At 38.3% G+C, this 20,799-nt stretch overlaps 1 long non-coding RNA gene across 5 annotated transcripts in view; it reads right to left on the bottom strand.

Annotated features, from left to right (window-relative positions):
* The window catches only part of LOC123388288, a 91,171-nt gene that overhangs the window by 42,782 nt on the left and 27,590 nt on the right, over positions 1-20,799 (bottom strand). For 2 of the 5 annotated variants that reach the window (XR_006602836.1, XR_006602833.1), the window contains 3 exons: positions 15,181-15,286; positions 14,485-14,578; positions 9,192-9,725 (listed from right to left, as the gene is read on the bottom strand). This is a non-coding gene — a long non-coding RNA (uncharacterized LOC123388288). Of the gene's footprint in view, positions 1-4,570; positions 7,182-9,191; positions 9,726-14,484; positions 14,579-15,180; positions 15,287-20,799 lie in introns of those variants that run through there. The other 3 variants (XR_006602834.1, XR_006602835.1, XR_006602837.1) reach the window with 3 other exon arrangements.

Genomic DNA, 20,799 nt, shown 5'->3' with positions numbered 1-20,799 from the left:
AGGAAATAAAGGTCTTAAATGACACACTGGACCAGATGGACATCACAGATATATTTAGAACATTTCATCCCAAAGAAAGAGAATACACATTCTTCTCTAGGGCACATGGAACATTCTCCAGAATAGATCACATCCTCGGTCTTAAATCAGGCCTCAGCTGGGATCAAAAGATTGGGATCATTCCCTGCATATTTTCAGACCACAATGCACTGAAGCTGGAACTCAATCACAAGAGGAAATTTGTAAAGAACTCAAATACATGGAGACTAAACAGCATCCTTCTAAAGACTGAATGGGTCAACCAGGAAATGAAAGAATTGAAAAAATTCGTGGAAACAAATGATAATGAAAACACAATGTTTCAAAATCTGTGGGACACAACAAAGGCAGTCCTGAGAGGAAAATATATAGCGGTACAAGCCTTTCTCAAGAAACAAGAAAGGTCTCAGGTACACAACCTAACCCTACACCTAAAGGAGCTGGAGAAAGAACAAGAAAGAAACCCTAAACCCAGAAGGAGAGAGAAATCATAAAGATCAGAGCAGAAATCAATGAAATAGAAACCAAAAAAACAATAGAACAAATCAACGAAACTAGGAGCTGGTTCTTTGAAAGAATTAATAAGATTGATAAACCCCTGGCCAGAATTATCAAAAAGAAAAGAGAAAGGACCCAAATAAATAAAATCATGAATTAAAGAGGAGAGATCACAACTAACACCAAAGAAATATAGACAATTAGAAGAACATACTATGAGAAACTCTATGCCAACAAATTTGACAATCTGGAAGAAATGGATGCATTCCTAGAGACATAGAAACTACCACAACTGGACCAAAAAGAAATAGAAAGCCTGAACAGACCCATAACCAGCAAGGAGATTGAAACAGTCATCAAAAATCTCCAAACAAACAAAAGCCCAGGGCAGGACGGCTTCCCGGGGAAATTCTACCAAACATTTAAAGAAGAACTAATTCCTATTCTTCTGAAACTGTTCCAAAAAATAGAAATGGAAGTAAAACTTCCAAACTCATTTTATGAGGCCAGCATCACCTTGATCCCAAAACCAGACAAGGATCCCATCAAAAAAGAGAACTACAGACCAATATCCTTGATGAACACAGATGCGAAAATTCTCACCAAAATACTAGCCAATAAGATTCAACAGTACATTAAAGGGATTATTCACAACGACCAAGTGGGACTTATTCCAGGGCTGCAAGGTTGGTTCAACATCCGCAAATCAATCAATATGATACAACACATTAATAAAAGAAAGAACAAGAACCATATGATCCTCTCAATAGATGCTGAAAAAGCATGTGACAAAGTACAGCATCCCTTCCTGATCAAAACTCTTCAAAGTGTAGGGATAGAGGGCACATACCTCAATATCATCAAAGCCATCTATGAAAAACCCACCGCAAATATCATTCTCAATGGAGAAAAACTGAAAGCTTTTCCACTAAGGTCAGGAACACGGCAGGGATGTCCATTATCACACTGCTATTCAACGTAGTACCAGAAGTCCTAGCCTCAGCAATCAGACAACAAAAGGAAATTAAAGGCATCCAAATCGGCAAAGAAGAAGTCAAACTATCGCTCTTCACAGATGATATGATACTATATGTGGAAAACCCAAAAGACTCCACTCCAAAACTGCTAGAACTTGTACAGGAATTCAGTAAAGTGTCAGGATATAAAATCAATGCACAGAAATCAGTTGCATTTCTCTACACCAACAACAAGACAGAAGAAAGAGAAATTAAGGCGTCAATCCCATTTTTAGTTAAACCCAAAACCATAAGATACCTAGGAATAAACCTAGCCCAAGAGGCAAAGAATCTATACTCAGAAAACTATAAAGTACTCATGAAAGAAATTGAGGAAGACACAAAGAAATGGAAAAATGTTCCATGCTCCTGGATTGGAAGAATAAATATTGTGAAAATGTCTATGCTACCTAAAGCAATCTACGCATTTAATGCAATTCCTATCAAAGTACCATCCATCTTTTTCAAAGACATGGAACAAATAATCCTAAAATTTATATGGAACCAGAAAAGACCTCGAATAGCCAAAGAAACATTGAAAAAGAAAGCCAAAGTTGGTGGCATCACAATTCCGGACTTTAAGCTCTATTACAAAGCTGTCATCATCAAGACAGTATGGTACTGGCACAAAAACAGACACATAGATCAATGGAACATAATAGACAGCCCAGAAATAGACCCTCAACTCTATGGCCAACTAATCTTTGACAAAGCAGGAAAGAATGTCCAATGGAAAAAAGACAGCCTCTTCAATAAATAGTGTTGGGAGAATTGGACAGCCACATGCAGAAAAATGAAATTGGACCATTTCCTTACACTACACACGAAAATAGACTCAAAATGGATGAAGGACCTCAATGTGAGAAAGGAATCCATCAAAATCCTTGATGAGAACACAGGCAGCAACCTCTTCGATCTCAGCTGCAGCAACATCTTCCTAGGAGCATCGCCAAAGGTAAGGGAAGCAAGGGCAAAAATGAACTATTGGGATTTTATCAAGATCAAAAGCTTTTGCATAGCCAAGGAAACAGTTAACAAAACCAAAAGACAACTGACAGAATGGGAGAAGATATTTGCAAACGACATATCAGATAAAGGGCTATTGTCCAAAATCTATAAAGAACTTAGCAAATTCAACACCCAAAGAACAAATAATCCAATCAAGAAATGGGCAGAGGACATGAACAGACATCCAGATGGCCAACAGACACATGAAAAAGTGCTCCATATCACTTAGCATCCGGGAAATACAAATCAAAACCACAATGAGATATCACCTCACACCAGTCAGAATGGCTAAAATGAACAAGTCAGGAAATGACTGGTGCTGGCGAGGATGTGGAGAAAGGGGAACCCTCCTACACTGTTGGTGGGAATGCAAGCTGGTGCAACCACTCTGGAAAACAGCATGGAGGTTCCTCAAAATGTTGAAAATAGAACTACCCTAAGATCCAGCAATAGCACTACTGGGTATTTACCCTAAAGATACAAACGTAGTGATCCGAAGAGGCACGTGCACCCGAATGTTTATAGCAGCAATGTCCACAATAGCCAAACTATGGAAAGAACCTAGATGTCCATCAACAGATGAATGGATAAAGAAGATGTGGTATATATACACAATGGAATATTATTCAGCCATCAAAAGAAATGAAATCTTGCCATTTTCGATGACGTGGATGGAACTAGAGGGTATCATGCTTAGCGAAGTAAGTCAAACGGAGAAAGACAACTATCATATGATCTCCCTGATATGAGGAAGTGGAGATGCAACATGGGGGATTAAGGGGGTAGGAGAAGAATCAATGAAACAAGATGGGATTGGGAGAGAGACAAACCATAAGTGACTCTTAATCTCACAAAACAAACTGAGGGTTGCTGGGGGGAGGGGGGTTGAGAGAAGGGAGGTGGGGTTATGGACATTGGGGAGGGTATGTGCTATGGTGAGTGCTGTAAAGTGTGTAAACCTGGCAATTCACAGACCTGTACCCCTGGGGATAAAAATATATGTTTATTAAAAAAAATTATATATATATATATATATATATATTTTAAAAAGCTTAAAAACTATTGCCCAATCTCTTGCACCTAGAGTCCTAGATTTTATGTAAGTTCCTACAATAAGATGTTAACCTTAGACTTTGGCATCCACTTGCACTGGTGATTTGAAACAGCAGTGGTGTAGACTGGGACGGCAGCTGTAAAGCAGCTTCCTAAGTTGGTGGCTATTTTTTGTTCACAGCAGAAACCCTGGAGCAGATAGTTGTAGTGGTGACTTTCTGATTATTGCAGCATTCCAACTGTAACAAAGGCAACAATCCCTCTTCACCCAGTGTGGGTCTGGGAACTATTCCTGGAAGTTCAAACTACAATCTGTAAACCACTTAATACTCTGTGATTAATCTCTTTCTGCTTAAACTACTTAGAGTGAATTGTTATTCTCCACAATGAACACCAACCAAAATACTATTGTTATTTCTTCTGGAGAAAATTTCCATCTGGGAAGAAAATGATTTGTGACCAATACAGCAATTCAGAGACAGAATTCATCGGTGTATTTGACTTCACATCAGTGAAGTGGGAACCACACTCATAAACAAAGAATGGTGAGTCTGAATTCCTTGACTATAGCATGCTTTTTGTTTTGTTTATTTGTTTTTAAGATTTTATTTATTTATTTGACATACAGAGGTCACAGGTAGGCAGAAAGGCAGGCAGAGAGAGAGAGGAGGAAGCAGGCTCCCCACCGAGCAGGGAGCCTAATGCGGGGGCTCAATTCCAGGACCTTGAGATCATGACCTGAGCTGAAGGCAGAGGCTTTAACCCAATGAGCCACCCAGGCACCCCTATAGCTTAGTTTAATAAAATAACTTGCTACTGTTTTTTTGCTCTATATTCTTTGTTTGTTTTTATATTTTATGTATTTATTTGACAGAGAGAGATCACAAGCAGGCAGAGAGAGGAAGGGAAGGAGGCTCCCTGCTGAGCACAGAGCCTGATGTGGGGCTCAATCCCAGGACCCTGAGATCATGACCTGAGCCGAAGGCAGAGGCCTCAACCGTATAAGCACCTTCAAGTAGCAGTAACTACTCATCTGCATGCACCAGCAGAAAGGTCAAGCCCTGAGTCTGAACTCCCCAGAGGAACCATAAGAGAACTCAGAAACCAGGTCTCTTTATTGCTGGGACTTCAACGCTGTTCTGTCAGAATTTAGCTGCCCTTCTTTCTTCACCTCTGTGCCCCTGAAAAGCTCTCAGTATCACCTTCTCTACCTTTAACCCTACTTCAGTAGTGATGGATGAATAGCTGAGGAAGATGTGTGACACTTCCTGTAGCTTTGGCTTCATGATCATTTTCCAGGTGAACAAGCTATAGCTATAAAATAGACCCAGTAAATTTTTGTAGCAGATACTCAGGAAACAGCAAATATTTATTGAGTGCCAAAGATATAAAGCATTCCAGGTAGTTGAGATAGATAGAGAGAAAGACCTAGTTCTGGCTCTTAATTCACAGGTACTGCCCATTTTGCTTCTGACTGTTTCTGCTTACGTATAATGTCACTGTGATCAAACTGAAACATGAGGCACAGATGCAGACCTTAATCTGAGATGTTTCTACAATGACAAAATAAAACTCAGCTAAAATCTCTTTTACTATAAGGAATTTCTTCCCAATAGTTTACGCAAACCTAGAAAAGTCTAGAGTTTAACCATTTTATAATCCCTAATATGTAGAAAGACTAACAACCAAATAAATTCTCTATGGAAATTTTCTGCATCTTGACAGGGGTTTGGGTGACCCTGGCTTTTGCATCAGTCAAAATATTTCTAATGGTATGCTTAAGATTTTATATCACTGTGATGTAAATTTACCCACCCCACACAAACAATTTGAAAATAAATAGTAAACTCCAGTTAATTACATGCATGCTAAAATGTCTAGGAATGAAGTATACTTATAGTCACCACTTAACTTTGATATGCATCAAAAAATAAGATGGATGGGTAGAAGGCAAATGTAACACCATGTTAAGAATGATAGAATCCAGGTAAACAGATTCTTTCAAATTTTATGTTGAAATTTTTCATGGAAGTTTGGTAACGGGGAGGGAATGGTCCCCTATACCAAACCAATCACAATTTGTAAACTGGAACCAATCCCTGGACGACACTGAGTTGCACAGTTAAACCTATGGGGGGGAAAAACCCAGCAGAAAATAATACAAATATAATAGATCATGGAAAGAGTAGTTTTCTAGGCACATAGAAGATGGAGGGAGAAACTCATTTAATAACACCCTGCTAAGGAAAAACCTGCAATCACCAGCTGAAAACCCTGATGGAAGTTTTTACAAAAATATCTGCAGGGTGGTTTTTTGTTGTTGTTGTTTTGTTTTGTTTTGTTTTTTAAAGTTAAAAACCGAAAGATTGTTTGGCTTTCTATTTCAGGGCAATAAACTGCCACTACTGCCTTCAAGGGAGGGGGACCCCACAGAGTGAAGGGCCCTTTACTACAGAGCACCTTGGTAGGTTTGGAGGTAGCAGTTAGATAGGGAGAGAAAAGGTGAGAGAGGGAAGAGAAAAGGGACAGAGAAATATGAAGGAAGAGACATATGAAAAGATGGAGTCAGAGAAAAGAATTTGAAGTTCCAAAGCCAAGAATGAAAAAAGAGGAACCCACAAGATAAAGGCTGAAACAAATGAATCCAGTAAAACCTCATGGTGGTAGGTGGCCAAAGGACATTTTGAGACCTGAGAAGCTGTCTGACTCATTTGAGGTTGTTTGCATTGCTGCTATATAAAGTCTGCTTGCTATCCTTTCTTCCAAATCTTCACTAAAGGCTCTTATACTCATGAATGTTTAATGTGAATAGGCTTTTAGGCAGGGAGCTCAGTTTTGTTTCTGGGTCAATGGAGTGCAGAAATCTTGAGGAGGGCTTCAGATTCCCACAAGCCTTGGAATGAGAGGTGTCTAAGTCAATTTTACAGAAATCTCTAGGGTTCAGGATGAATGGGAAGAGGGGAGGGAAGACACTGCCTTATTAAGAAAAGCTGGCCTGCAGAGAAAAAAATTTCAAACTCACTTTTTCTCATCCATTTTTAACCCAGAATACCGTCATTACCAGGTTTGGAAATTCAGGAATCATTTTCAACTCTTGGTGATCAGCTTTTTTTCATAGGGTAACATTGCCACCTACTGGTGACTAAAAAAATTTTTATAATATAGTTTTACACTTGGAAACAGAACTGGAGAACTTTTGTCTTCATTTACTGACAAATTCTTCCTTTGTGCTGGAACCCAAACTTGTATCAGTTCTTTGTCCTCAAAGATCTTATATCATCTACTGTAAACTTAATATCTTCTTACCTTTCAGGATTCAGGCATCATGTCAGGCATTAATTGTCATCAGGAAATATTTCTTGACAGCAGTTTCCCATCCTTCTGAGGCAGAAATGGACTACTCCTTCCCTTGGGCTCTACTCCATCCTGTACACATTTCTTTCATAACACATACTTTATACTACTGTACTTATTTTATTACAATTGTCTGTCTCCCAGATCAGACCATAAGCTCCTTAAAATTCAGATACTGTATCCTTTCCACATATATATTCCCAGCACCTGAAACTGAACCCGGACCTTATAGTTAATAAATACATGATAAATGAATAAATTATTGACAATCAAAAAGCATAGGCAAGACAAGCAGCACACTATAAAACTTTTATTAATTCAAAACAATTTTAAATAAATATTTAACTCCGGATGTGCACATTATGTACTTCTTTGTGTATGTGGTATCTTTTACCTTGTCCAAAAAACCCCTCCATTTTACAGAATCCATATACATGAAATGAGTAGAATAAAGAATATAAAGTTAACTTATCAGATAATTTTCCCACCAGCCTATAATCCATAAACTCTTAATTATCATAGGATAATTTAAAACAAGATACCAGTGGGTTCTGTCATCAGCTCTTAAGAAAACCAAGTAAGAAGAAACATTCAGAGTAAATAAATTTTATCTGATAAGGAGTCAACACTGCTAAGGTATAAAGGAATCTGAAACGTATTCTACCTGAATAGTCTATATTAATTACAAAGCCCAGGATCACAGAGTTGAGTTTGAGATATAGTAGGATTCTCCTATCAATCCTAGGGAACTCCAGAGCACCCAGGTCTCTCTCTGGAAATTAATTTCCCTATGAGGAAGGATTCTTGGACCTCAACTAAGCCTCCTTCCTAAGGAGGAAGCACCACTTCCTAAGAGTCAACAACATTTCAGGTCCGCTTTAACTATATGCTACATAACATTACTTCACACCAAGAGATTTTCTTTTCTTTTCTTTTCTTTTTTTTTTTTAATTTACTTGACAGAGATCACAAGCAGGCAGAGAGAGAGGAAGGAAAACAGGCTCCCCGCTGAGCAGAGAGCCCGATGCGGGGCTCCATCCCAGGACCCTGGGACCATTACCAGAGCCTAAAGCAGAAGCTTCAACCCACTGAGCCACCCAGGCACCCCCAAGGGATTTTCTTTATAGCAAAGGATATAAGCAAAGACCATGAGATCCACTGGTCCTATTCACATACTGCAACATTCAGAAGCTGCCAGACTAAGAGCAATGGAAGAGCATTCTAAAGGTATGACTGAAGCACCCCTTTGGAAATACCATGTGGATACTATCCACCCTCCTCCAGGATACAGTTACACTCTAAATCAATGACCATTGATCATTGATGCTGCATCTTAATAAGTAAAATACGTACGGCCAGGAAACAAAGCGGGAAAGTAGGAATGGCCTCACTTGCCATCATTCAAGTGACCCATTTAGCAATTTATATTTCCCTTCCCAGCAATGTTAGGTTCTATGAACCTATAGGTCCTGTTCTTACCAAGTAACATAGCCCATTAAGCTTTAAGTTACAACAGCCACCTGATCACTTCAAGCACCTTGGGCCAAGAGACCAGAGAGAAAGGAAAAAAGCCACCAATCTGGGAGGAGCACCTGACTTTCAAGATCAGAAAAGGCATAGACTTCTGTATTTTTATCAGCCAGGGAAATATATTTTTATCACCCAGATGAGAAACGTGTTTGTCATATGAAGAATATATATGAAAGGGGTCTCTTTATACTCTTTTGCCTAATTTTGACAACAAACAGACAAATAAAACAGCCACAGTGAGCATGGTGACTAGGCTTCAGAACCTCTCAGATATGACAGACTCAGTGACCTCAGGCAATCTGCCTAGATGAGCAGAGGTGTTAGCCAAAGGTAAGAGAAAATCTAGAATAACAAAAGGATATAATGAATTATTAGTTGTGGCCCCAAGACCAGTGGTCTCAAGAAACACTGGAGTTAAGGAATTAAGTCCTACTTACCTACCACTCCTATTTCCAGAAAAAGACCAACCTTAATTCTAGAGGGGCTATCCCCAGATGGGGTAAACTTAACATATGAAGCAAAGAGATGATAATGGAAATTGTCATGAAATTGTCAGGATCCGGGACTTTTTTTTTTTTTAAAGATTTTATTTATTTGACAGAGAGAGACACAGCGAGAGAGGGAACACAAGCAGGAGGAGTGGGAGAGGGAGAAGCAGACTTCTCGTCAAGCAGGGAGCCCAGTGTGGGGCTTAATCCCAGGACCCTGGGATCATGACCCAAGCCGAAGGCAGATGCTCAACAACTGAGTGACCCAGGCGCCCCTATCCAGGACTTTCTCAAGGACCAAGGCACTCTTCCCCAGGTATGAAAATACTGTATGCAGCAGTTCCTAACTAGCTTCTCCCCAGGATTGTTCTCAATTGAAGGGAGCTTCCTCACCCAAGGTTATGCACCCTTTCCAAAGGAAGCCCACATCAAATAAACAGACCATGAGAGGTATAAGGGTCAACCCCCTGTGCCTCAATTCAGAATTCTGAAGGGCCATCTTAGGTCCAGAGTTTCACATTTAGAAGATGAACTGCATCACAATTCAACTTCTCTCTTCCAGACCTGCCTTATTCACTCCCTTATGGGTATTTTTCCTTAAAGTACTCCCCCACAGATCTGCATGCACTCTTCCCTTTTGACATGAGCAACTCCTTGACTTATGGCATGTTAAAACAACGCAGGCTCACCTTCTGCTTTTCCTGCTCTCGAATTAGTCATTTCTAAAGAAGTAGTATTCCTGAATTAGAAGAAAAAGAATGTAAGAGAAATTGGTGAATCTAGGTAAAAGCTTTTCAAATTTCTATCTGAAAAATCTTCAAGTTGAAAGCTAGAGAAATCTGAATACTTATTTTGAACTTACAGTAAGCATTTTCCAACAGTCTGTCATTATTCAGTGAGATTGAACCATATATATATATATATATATATATATATATATATATATACACACACACACACTGTCAACTTTGTTGCTTACCACTATTTCCTCTCTTTTTTATCTTCTCATATCCTACAGTTACTATTCACTTTTGTTAGGGTAACTCCTCAAGACTTCCCTAATTTCTGAATCCTTGCATATCTGCAAATATCTCTCTCCCTAACAAGTAACTGACTGTTTAGTCCACTATAGGATTCATGGGTTGTAGTTCCCTCACCACTCCTATCAGCTTCTAGTCTACAAAGCTGCATACAGGAAATTCCATCTCAGTCTGAATTTTTTTCCTTTGCGAGTAACACAGTTTTGTGTTTTTATTTTAAAATCTAGAATCCAATTAAGATTTTATCATTATCCTTGGGAGTTTGAAAATTTCCCAGGTATATAACTAATACCAGTTTTTCTTACTAACCCTAATTAAAACTCAAGTTGGCATGAGGAAATGGGTTACCCTCCAAGATGCAAACTTGGGTCTTTCTTCTGATACAAGGTCTTACTATTTTCTTTTTTTTTTTTTAATTTTTGTGGAACTCCTTCTATTATATCTTTTGGATCCATCAAGTCTGTTTTCTCTCATTATTTCCTTTTAATTTAGGTTTTTGGGGATTTTATTTTTTACAGAGTTACACATGTGTATCGCTTAAAACTTTAAAAGACTTGTTATAAAAAAAATTAGGCCCCACACATTTCAAATTGCTCACTCCTGAAGCAACTGCCTTCAACCCTTTCTGCTGGGCTTTGGTATTTAACCCCACTCTCTAAGTAACATTCTTATAATCTTATATTCTTAATGACTTCTAATTATAGGCATTAATACCTAATATTTATTACAAAAGATGAGAATTTAGCTCTCTTTCACATATAACCACCATTCTCACCACACACACACATGCACATAGTTCCTTGTCCTTCCAAAACTCTATCATAATGATAGATAAAAATCCATCTTTTTTCCTATTCAATCTCTCCTCCTGCTGCCCCTGCCACTCACCAGCCATTCTCTAGGCCTGTGGTACCAATAGCAGACTCAATGCAATAGGATCCATAGCCATTGTTTAAATTAATATCCATTGTTTATAATGACTACGTAAATACTACTGATACAGTATTTAACAACAGTTTACTACATAAAGTTTACTACAATTATTTTCTCTAGTTAAGAATTATCTTTTTTTCAAGTTTTGCTTTTCTGTATATTTAATATTTATCCATGATCTCTAAAACTTATGTAAATCTTGTCTCAATACACTCAAACCTATTAGGTATTTTATAAATTTCATCTTCTTAAAGAAGTCTTTCCTTGAGTCTTCTGATCTGTTTCAATCTAAATTGGTTTATCCGCAGGCCTGCTGCAGAGCTGTCATTTGTTGTCTCTCTTCACCAACACTCAGTAAATTCCTTTGCCTCTCTTTCCTCTTAGATATTGTTTCTTATGTTTTGTTTTCTTCTCCCTTGGTTTATGTCATTATTTTGATAATGCACAAGTTCCAGTAATTTCCATAGAAACAGTGTGTGAAAATTGAGTCTTTAACTCAATGTCTTTGTCCTAATTCATTTTTTTGGTGTGTATTTGTTCTTAGTTTTCAGATATTTCTTCCTCTTGATTTTTCCAAAAGACTAATTCAGGCAGATCTCCAGAGTAACTTTTCCTTAAATTCATCTACTGATGAATTATTGATGGTTAGTTTTATATGTAAACTTGAGTGGCCATGGGGTGCCTACATTAAACATTATTTCTGAGTGCATCTGTGAGAGCTGTTTCCAGAGATTAGCATCTGAATTACAGGTGGACTCATGGGATTGCTTGCTTTCCTCAGTGTGAAAGTAAATCATCCAATCTGTTGAGGGTCTAGACAGAATAAAAGATGGAGGAAGGAGGAATTTGCCCCTTTTTTCTTGCTTCATCATTTGAACTGAGACCTCTCATCTCATCTTCTCCGGACTCTGGACTGGGATATACACCACTGGCTCCTCTGGTTCTCAGGCCTTCGAATCTGGAATGGATTACTCCCCTGGCTTTCCTGGGCCTCCAGCTTCAGACAGCAGATCGTGGGATTTCTCAGCCTCCACAGATTCTGTTTCTCTGGAGAACCCTGACTACGACAGATTTTTGGAACCAAGAGTGGGGTGCTGCTATAACAAATGCCTAAAAATAAGAAAGTGACTTTCATACTGGATAATGAGTAGTGGCAGAAATGTTTAGAAGAGCAATCTCAAAATATGAGCATTAAAGGGTAATTCTGGTAAGGACCCAGAAAGAAAAGAGGAGAGCTGGAGACAAAACCTCAGTCATCTTAGAAAATATTTAAATAATCCTGAATGAATGCTGGTAAAAATATGGACCACAAAGCCCACTATGATTGGGTTTCAGATGGGAATGAGGAATGTATTATTGGAAACTGAAGAAAATATGGTCCTTATTATAAAGTGACAAAGAACTTGGCTGAATTGTGTTCACGTTTTGGTGTTCTGTGGAAGGCAGAACTTGCAAGCAATGAAATTAGATATTTAGCTGAGGAGATCTCTAAGCAGAGTACTGAAGGAATGGCCTGGTTCCTGACCACTTACAGTAAAATGTTGAGAAGAAAAAAATGATTGGAAGACAGAATTATTAAGCAAAATGAAAAAAAAAGGAACCAGAACTTAAAGATTTGGGAAATTTTCAGCCTATCCATACTGCAAAAAATGAAAAAGAATTTTTGGAAGAGGACACTAACAGTATTGCAAAATGACCATTTGATAAGGAGATTAATACCTAAGCCACAGACGTAAAGCATCCATCTCAACAGAAGCCAGGTGCTGTTCTTCAAGACATGAAAAGAATAACACTACCACCACCACTACCACCCTCTACCAGAGTAAATTAGAAATCATCAGAGCTGCCACTGCCATCATAGTTTCAGAGTGCAAGAACTTGGGAGACAGAATGGTTTTGAAGGGTGAGGCTGACTCTTTCCTGTAGCAGTCTAAACTAAGACAATATGGGATCTTACTTCACTCAATGGAAGAATCTACATTTTAATTTGTTCATAGTTTTATAAAAATGTCCATAAATCAAACTATAACAAATATATTAAAGTATGTATGTTACAGGCCATAGATACTGATCGTAATTCAATATTAGAGATAATTTTTAAATGGTCTGAAACATCTTAAGACTTGAAAATTAACTGATCAAAGAGGAAAAATCACAAACTCCATAGAAATTAATAAAAAAGTAAATACATTAAAAATGTACAAAACACACCAAAAGCCATATTTAAGATAAAAATTAAGGTCCTTAAATCCTTTCATTATGAAGACAAATGACTACAAAAGCAGAAATGTATTTATCTTAAGGTTTTGTGGTTTTTTAAATTTTTATTTATTTATTTATTTATTTATTTATTTGACACAGAGAGAGAGATCACAAGTAGGCAGAGAGGCAGGCAGAGAGAGGGGGGGAAGCAGGTTCCCTGCTGAGCAGAGAGCCCGATGTGATGTGGGGCTCAAACCCAGGACCCTGAGATCATGACCTGAGCCGAAGGCAGAGGCTTAACCCACTGAGCCACCCAGGAGCCCCGTGTTTTGTTTTTTTAAAGCACAAAATTAACCAAAAGAAAATATAAAGAGTAAATAAATAAAAATAACAGATATAATTGGTGATACAGAGAAAAAGTAGGAGAATTGATAATTCCAAAAGATGTTGTTTTAACTGCTTAAGGATATAAAACAAATATTAACAAGACTGGGAACAGAAGAAATGTATGACTTCCTAGAAAATACAAACAGCCCAAACTAAACCAAGTATAAAACCCAAACTGACAAATTACCAAAGAAAAGACTGGAAAGGTGCCTTTTTTTTTTTTTAGGATTTTATTTACTTATTTGAGAGAGAGAGAGAGAGATCACAGGTAGGCAGAGAGGCAGGCAGAGAGAGAGGGGGAAGCAGGTTGCCACAGAACAGGGAGCCCGATACGGGGCTGGATCCCAGGACCCTGAGACCATAACCTGGGCCGAAGGTCAAGGCTTAACCCACTGAGCTACGCAGGAGCCCCAAGGTGACTATTTATTTATTTATTTATTTATATTTTTAATTTATTTATTTGAGAGCGAGAGAGTGAGAAGGCAGGTAGAGCACATCCCCAAGCTATAGGAAGAACGGAGGGAGAGGGACAAGCAGACTCCACACGCTGAGCATAGAGCCTGACATGGGGGCTCAATCCCATGACCCAAGACCATGACCTGAGCCAAAATCAAGAGTCTGACGCTCAAATGACTAAGCCACCCAGGTGCCCCCGGTGACCATTATCTTAAATAATACACCCAAGAAAACCTTTAAAACTGAGTTCTAACAGTTAAGGAACAAGTAATTACAATCTTATTTAAATTATTTCATACCAAATAAAAGATGAAATGTTTCCCAATTCATTTCATGAAACCAGCAAAACTTTATTACCAAAACTTAATTTAAAAACAAATGCTGAAACTATATACCTTTCTAATTATTTCAGTTACTATGGCTATATTAAAAATAAATAAATAAATAACCCTAGTACTTACTGACCAAGACACCACTTACTTTGCTCATGAATGTGCAATTTAAACAGGTTTCGGAGGAGATAGCTTGTCTGTGCTCCACTCAGTATCAACTAGGGTGGCTCAAAGGCTGGAGGCTGAAATTAAAAAACGCTAATTCACTAACACATTTGGTGGCTGATGCAGTCAGATGAAACCCTGGCTAGTTTCAAATAGCTTCTGTATGGTGGCTAGGTTCCAAAGGTAAGCATCCTGAGTCAGCCAAAAACAGTACCACCTATTATGACTCAGCCTAAGTTATACAGTATCAGCTCCTCCACATTCTATTAATCAGTTTAAAGGCCAGCCCAAGTTCAAGAGGAGGAAATAGTTTCTAAGTGGCATGGTTCTAGCAGAACATGGACGACTACAAATACTGCTGAAACCAGTGTGCAAAAATACCATATGCTATAGTCCACCTTCTGGTCACAGGAGTCCACATCCCTCCACATGGGTGGCTCAGTGGGTTAAGTGGGTTAAGCTGCTGCCTTCGGCTCAGGTCATGATCTCAGGGTCCTGGGATCGAGCCCCGCATCCTGCTTCCTCCTCTCTCTCTCTGCCTGCCTTTCTACCTACTTGTGATCTCTGTCTGTCGGATAAATAAAATCTTTAAAAAATAAATAAATAAAATAAAATTTTTTATGTGTATATATTTATTTATTTATTTATTTATTTATTTATTCCCTCCCCCAATACCCACAAAACTATCAGGCCTGATCAGGCTTGAGATCCAGGTACAGATGAACTTCTTCGGTACAGTTCCTTAAATATAGCCCCTTGAGTACAGTTCCTCTTCATCTGAAAAGCTGTAAAAAAAAAAAAAGTTTTCTATCTCCACAAACATGAATATACAATGATGGAGCAGGCATACGTCCATAACAAGTTTAAAACCCAGTTGGGGGACACCTGGGTGGCTCAGTGGGTTGAGCCTCTGCCTTGGGCTCAGGTCATGATCTTGGGGTCCTGGGACTGAGCCCCACTTCAGGCTCTCTGCTCAGCAGGGAGCCTGTTTACCGCCCCCCCGCCGCCTGCCTACTTGTGATCTCTCTCTGTCAAATAAATAAATAAATAGGAAGATTTTAAATAATAATAATAATAATAATAAAAAATAAAACCCAGCTGGGCATATGCTACTAGTTCCTCAACTAAGGAATGATCCATGTGGCTCACGTCTCCCCATTCTGGGTTATAGGTTTCATGGTAACTAGCCATGTTCTTGGCATGCTTCTTGACTGTACAACTTTGAGATCCAACGGGTTTTTTTCATTTTGTATTGTCTCTGTGCCTTTCAGTCTAAACTGATATAATCCTTTTAAAAAACTGTGTGGATCATGAGAATGAGAAAACAAGCCACAAACTCAGAGAAAATATCTGCAGAAGACTCATCTGATAGAGGACTATTACCTAGCATACACAAAGAATTCTTAAAATTCAACAATAAGAAAATGAACAACCAGATTAAAAACTGGCAAAAGACCTGCATAAACATCTACCAAAGAAGATATACAGATGGCAAATAAGCATATAAGAAGATGCTCAATGTTGTATGTTATTAGTAAAATGCAACTACTATGCACCTACTAGAATGGCCAAAATCCAGAAAATAACTACACTGCATGCTGGTGAGGATATGGAGTAACAAGAAATCTCATTCATTGCTGGTGGAAATAGAAAATGGTACAGAAACTTTGGAAGACAGTTTCCTCTAAAACTAAACATGCTCTTGTAATACAATACAGCCCTTGGTATTAACCCAAAAGAGTAGGTTTATGTCCACACAAAAACCTACACAAAACCTTTATAGAAGCTTAATTCATAACTGCCAAAACTTAGAACCAACCAAGATGTCCTTCAGTAGTGAATGGATAAACCATCTACACAGCAGAATATTAGTATTTAAAAGAAATGAGCTGTCAAACCATGAGAAGACAGGAAAGAAGTTTAAATGCATATTCTTACTAAATGAAAGAAGTCAATCTGACAAGACTATAATACTATAGGACTACAGCTGTATGACACTCTAAAAAAGGCAAAACGATGTAAACAATAAAGATTAGTTTGTCAGGGGCTGCGGGGAGGACTCGATGAATAAGCAGAGCACAGAAGATCTTTAGGGCAGTAAGAATATTCTGTATGACACTATAATGGTGGATACGTGTCATTATACATTTGTCTAAGGCCACAGAACATACACCAAGAGTGAATCCTTTTTTTTTTTTTTAAGAAATTTTTTTTTTTAAGATTTTATTTATTTTGACAGAAATCCCAGGGAGGCAGAGAGGCAGAGAGAGAGGAAAGGAAGCAGGCTCCCCGCTGAGCAGAGAGCCCGATGCGGGGCTCAATCCCCGGACCCTGGGATCATGACCTGAGCCAAAGGCAGAGGCTTTAAACCACTGAGCCACCCAGGTGCCCCCCAAGAGTGAATCCTATTGTAAACTACAGGCCAGGAGTGATAATGATGTGTCAATGCAGCCTCACTGATTTTAACAAATGTACCACACCAGTGTATGAGAGGGACAGTATTTGGGAACTCTGTGTTTTCTGCCTAATTTTGTTCTGAACCTAAAACTGCCCTTATAAAGTCTTCTTTAAACTGTATGGACTTCTTATCAATCAATTCATAATCCACTCCATTAGAAAAAAGCCACACCCATAAATTTCATATTAAGTCCTTAAGCTTCCTATAATGTCCTAAGGGACAGTGCTCTTAAAATTCTTAGAGAACCTTTTGCTTAATAAAGATCTATGAAGAACTGCAGATCCTCAGGTCCTTAAAGAGACTACTGTCTTTGTGAAGCATGACATTAAATTTCCTGAAGCCTCAAAAAAGAGTTTATAATCAGTCCCTTGGCTTCATTGTTAAGTGACAATACTCTAGATTTGATCTCTTTTCATTAGACTTTTTTCTTTAAGTTTTTATTTTATTTTTAAGTTTTTTCCCCATTAGAATTTTTTAATTTGAGAAATGTCTGCCATCTGGAGAAACTAGAAAAGAGTTTTATTTTTGAACTCAGTAAGTTCTGGTTCCTTCATATTTAACAATTCTTTCCTTAGTTTATCTTTCTTATTCCGATCAGACTACTTTAACAAAATGTCAGAGTGGCTTATAAACAACAAAAATTTATTTCTCACAGTTCCAGAGGGATACTAGAACCCCAAGACTAGGGTGCCAACATAGGTGGGTTCTGGGGAAGACCCTCTTCTACACTGAAAACTGCCAACCTGTCACTGTATTCTCTCATGGTGGAAGGGGCTAGTCAGCTCTGTGGGGTCTCTTTTATAAAAGCACTACTCCAATAGATGAGGGCTCCAGTCTCATGACCCTAAGCACCTCCCCAAAGGCCCCAATTGCAAATATAATCACATGAGCATTAAGATTTAACCTAAGAATTCTGGACGACATAATAAGCATTCATACCATAATACTCTCTCCTATCATATTTTATTACAAGCAGCAAGAAATAGCCAGAAAATACCTCCTGAAAATACCTTTATCATACAAATCATCGTTATCATGGAAGCTATTTCCTACTTTCCACATTACCATAGGTGACAATGTTGCTGAACTTTCTAGCCACATATCAAGGATATTTTCACTAACTCCAAATGATATTTCTTCACTTTTTAAAAAAACTTCACAGACTTCCTCAAGGGCTATCAGGTTTCTACCAACATCTTTTCAAAACCCTCCCATCTCCTGCTCACTGTGTAGTCCTAGTTTGGCTTTAGCTACTGCTACATTTTTAGGTTTCTGTTACATGGCACCCCACTTCCAAATGACAGAATCTATTTGTTTCTATAACCGCATAACAAATTACCCCAAAATTTAGTGGCTTAAAAGAATATTATTTACTTCACTCAAGAATCTGCAATTTGGGCAGGGCTTTCTACTCCACTCAAAGAAGATACAAACAATAACAAAGAAGTATAGATGCTTATAACAGATATTAGTGTATATATGAGGGTCACAAAGGAGTTAGTGATGGATTCCAACTGGGAAATATTAGAAAAAGTAATTCTGAGCCAAAGCTGGGTGCTGACATGAGGAGGAGAAGGAATTTCAAAACAGGGGATCATACATAAATAACTGCAAGTGTATTCATAAAAATAAGTCCACTGAGGAAGAACAGAAAGAAAAGAACTAGTTAAGAGTTGAGGCTAAAAAGGAAGGCTGGAAACAGACAATGTTTCTATAGAAGTGAGAGGCCTGGGATCAAATCAGCTCAAACCATGGGGAGTAGCAGCTACGGGAAACTACTGGGAACTGCGAAGAACTACAAACTACTTAAGAAAGGCCCCTAAGGGGCGCCTGGGTGGCTCAGTGGGTTAAGCCACTGCCTTCGGCTCAGGTCATGGTCTCAGGGTCCTGGGATCGAGTCCCGCATCGGGCTCTCTGCTCAGCGGGGAGCCTGCTTCCTCCTCTCTCTCTCTCTCTCTGCCTGCCTCTCTGCCTACTTGTGATCTCTCTCTGTCAAATAAATAAATAAAATCTTTAAAAAAAAAAAAAAGAAAGAAAGAAAGGCCCCTAAGTTGTAAGGAAAAATGTCGAGAAGTCCTGTCATAGAGACAGGCTATCAAAAGATAACACTTTAGTGGTAGCTGATAGAAAAGCCACCAGTAAAAAAAGCAAGAAATGTCTTCAACTGAACAGCCAGGTCTGGCTGGAGTTCCCTGTGCATCCTGTATCGCTAATTCAAACACCCAACCTTTTCCTTAGAGAGAAAGAAGGTTGTTCCCACTATCTACTTAACAGGCAGAGGTAGTAGTGACTATGAGAATTTCAACACAATTTCTCTCCAAATAGTCAACAGAAACTCATGAGGCTTGCAGTTATTTATATAGACTGGATTATTCTCTCAGGTTCATGATGAAAAGCATAAAACCTGGAAAAGAAGGTGGTATTTCTCTCTCTTCCCCGGTCTCTTCCCCTACGTGCACATACGAATCTCTCTCTCTCTTTAACCTACCAGATTTCTATATAACCACAGATTAATAGCTTACTTCAAAGCCACCAGAAGCCAAGAGCATGAACCTTAAACTAAATCCTGACTAAATCTAGTACATGTTTTCTCCTTAAAAGTGAAGTTTTTATTTGGCAGTGGCACTTTTTGGAATTGAAGCGAGAACAACATTTAAGAAAAGATTATTACTCTATAAAATAAACACTATCTTAGTGAGCCTTCCTTTCCAGACAGATACAAAATCTAACTGCACTCCCTGTCCCTAAAGGAGTCATGATAGCAACAGAAGATCCTGTCAGTTCTTATAGCTCAAGTGGACAAGAATTATAGTGGAAACTTCAAACAGAATCACTGGTGCAACAACTGTAGCCACTAAGACAAGGATTTCAAGTAGATATGTATAGAGAATGGAAGCAGGAAAAATTCTCACCTTAAACTGACAAACCAGAGCACTACTCCCCATAACCCATAACCTAAACCTTATACTTAAAAACAACCTTATATAAAGCTTACATAGAATCTAATCAGATAAAAAAAAAATTTTTTTAAAGATCTGGATTCAGGCAGGTCTAGCAGAAGTTGGTCTCTATTTTACTGTTTCAACACAGATATGACTCAGTTATTTATCTGCGTTTTTCTGATTTCCGCTCCTGTAACCAACAGCCTATACTGTTGTACTTCTGTTAAAAAAAAAAAAAAAAAACCATCCTCAACAAAGTAGAGACAGAGGAAACAGCTCAACTTCGTAAAGGCCATACACGAAAGACCTACAGCTCTACAGCTAATATCATCCTCAACGGGGGAAAATCTGAGAACTTTTCCTCTATGGTCAATGAAACAGGGACATCCATTCTCACCACTGCAATCTTACATGGTACTGGAACTGGAAGTCCCTAACCTCAACAATCAGACAACAAAAAGAAGTTAAAAAGGTATCCAAATCAGCAATGAAAAGTCAAACTTTCACTATTCACAGATGACATGATAGTCTATGTAGAAAATCCAGAACAGTCCGCCAAATAATTGCTAGAACTGATACACAAATTTAGCAGAATCACAGGATATAAAGTCAATGTACAGAAATCTGTTGCATTTCTATACACCATTAATGAAGCAGCAGAAAAAGAAATCAAGGAATCAATGCCATTTAAAATTTCACCAAAAACAATAAGATACCAAAAAATAAACCCAATTAGAGATGTAAAAGATCTGTACTCTGAAAACTATAAACACTTATGAAACTAAAAAGGACACAAAGAAATGGAAAAAAATTCCATGCTCATAGATTGGAAGAGCAAACATTGTTAAAATGCCTAAACTACCAAAGCAATCAAACCTTTAATGCAGTCCCTATCAAA

The sequence above is a fragment of the Mustela putorius genome, unplaced genomic scaffold (assembly GCF_011764305.1).
Source record: "Mustela putorius furo isolate JIRA1106 unplaced genomic scaffold, ASM1176430v1.1 tig00003898_pilon_pilon_pilon, whole genome shotgun sequence".
Lineage (NCBI taxonomy): Eukaryota > Metazoa > Chordata > Mammalia > Carnivora > Mustelidae > Mustela > Mustela putorius.
The sequence above is the reverse complement of the archived record's forward strand: the minus strand, read 5'-3'. Positions and strand labels throughout refer to the sequence as shown.